We start from the raw sequence: 2,469 nt of genomic DNA on the forward strand, positions 1-2,469 counted from the left end.
TTATTTTATATTAATAATAAAATTTTAAATAAAATTTATATTTACAATAAATTAATGATTAATATATCACACTGAAACATACCATAAAAGTAAGACGAAAGCAATTAATTAGAATGTAAAAAGATAGAAGGTAACTAATAAATGTGTGTGTGCGGGCATCAGTTTTTGTGGACCAAATCCATTGACACAAGCAATCGATTGGTGACTTGGTGGTAGGTCCCTATTTATTCATTTGTGGCAAATATGAAGCACATTCAGAAGCATGAATAACGTGTTATAATCGTAGAATTAATTCCATCCACAGAATATAGGTATATGTCTAGGATTTAGCTAATTAGATTAAGCGTCATTAAATTTTTTAGGAGAAGTTTGTGTTTTATAAAAGTNTCAAAATATAAACGTTATATAATTTTATAAGCTATAATAAGATGAAATATATATAAGTTCAGTTGTGAAGGGGAAAATTTTAATATAAAAGTGAAGATTGGAGAAAATATCATATAAAAAGTTAAAAGTTTTAAATATTTTAAGTACATCATATAGAATAATGGAGAGATTAAACACGATGTAAATAATAGGATCTAAGTAGGTTGGTCAAAATGGCGGAATGTATTTGGTTTATATATGACAAAAAGTGTCTTTAAAATTTAAAGGTAAATTCTATCGCACTACTATCAGACCGGCTATGTTTTATGGTACAAAGTGTTGGGCGGCTAAAAGAAAGCACGAACATAAGTTAAATGTGGTAGAGATGAAGATGTTGAGATGGATGATTGGTCATACGCGATTGGATAAAATAAAGAACAAATATATAAGAGAGAGAATTGGAGTAGCACCTATTGTGGAAAAGATGGTAGAATCGCGTTTCAGGTGGTTTGGACATGTGAGAAGAAGACCGACAAAACACTTAAACAGGAGGGTGGATAAGATGGAAAATGGATAAGGGGTGAAAGGCAGAAGAAAACCTAGAAAGACCATCCACGAAGTGGTCAAACAAGATCTACATGTAGACAGTCTTTCTATAAATATGATAAAGTTCAATGACGTCGTTTGATTCATGTGTAGCCGACCCTACCTAGTGGAACAAAACTTTATTGTTGTTGTTGTAGGTAGTATTTAAAAGAAGTGATTGAGAATATGAAAATGAGAGATTGAGATTTAGTAATTAAAAATTAAAAGTAAAATTTTAGTCTTAAGACACAAAATTTTAATCCTGTCAGTTCCTCTAGAAAATAAAGATAAAGAAAATTAAAATTTCTAAGAATGAAAATTGAAATTTTAATAATATTATTTTTAAAATTATTCTCATTCAAAATTTTAAATTCTAAATCTAACCACACATTTTCTTTTTTCACAGAAAATTATAACATAAATAAAAATTTTACTAAACTAACTCTTAATTAAAAGAAAAGAAAGAAGAAAAAACGACTGAAATGCTTTAAAAAAAATTAGCTTTATATGTAATACTAATCGAATTCCTTTAAAAGTCAAACATAAAACATTCCTTAATGTTTTAAATATTTTTTTATGCAAGTAAAAAAAAATTAAAAGTTTAAGAGTGTACTCTATCCTAACAGTAAAATAATAGAAGTTTTAATATATTAAAAGGCTAAAAGCCTTAAAAGGTAAAAAACAAGTACAAAATTTTACTTAAAACTGAGTTTGTTATAAAATATATTAAGAATACATGCTAAAGTGGCGTTTCATAGAAGAAATAAATTTCTAAGAATATTTAATGTGTTTAAACTTAAAGAAATTATAACGCTCAAACCTTTAACAATTAACAATTATTCTTAAAACAGTAGTTCACAAAAATGGCATACTAAACTCTTTTCAAGTACTAAGTTCACAGTTGTACAAAATTTTTGGGGCCATAAAATTAAAACAGAAGCTGCCGACCTAACCTGTATAAAGTAAATTTTGACTAACGCCTAAATAAATGAAGTGCATTTGAAGTTGGTCATAATTTTTCTACCCCAATGACAAAAGTATACTTCACCTTTTATTTTATTTTATTTTTTTGTTTCTCACCTTTTATTTCATTTAGTTTTGCTAATGTAATGTTTGTTCAAATTTACAATTTGAGACCAGATGGAGACTATTTTTTAAGGGTATGATTTAGTTAAAAAAAAAAAATAGAATGACAGGCACTGCCTAAAAAAAGTATTTAAATATTTATAGAAAATTACACTTTATTAACGATGCTTTTATTTTTTTCAAAATACTTCAAAGTTCAAACATGTTCTGAAGTATTACTCGAAACCTGGATGAGTTTGGCTCTGAACGTCATTCGATTTGTAAAATTAGAAAACTTTTTTTTGTATATTAGATCATGAGTGGTGAATTTTTTAAAAGTTATCTAAATTATGTGTTATAAATTATTATGGCTGTTTATAAAATGTCAATGACGTTTTGTCTATATGTAATTAAAAATAATATTTTTTTAACAAAATATCAGTAATATTTTGT

The sequence above is a fragment of the Arachis ipaensis genome, chromosome B02 (genome assembly GCF_000816755.2).
Source record: "Arachis ipaensis cultivar K30076 chromosome B02, Araip1.1, whole genome shotgun sequence".
NCBI lineage: Eukaryota > Viridiplantae > Streptophyta > Magnoliopsida > Fabales > Fabaceae > Arachis > Arachis ipaensis.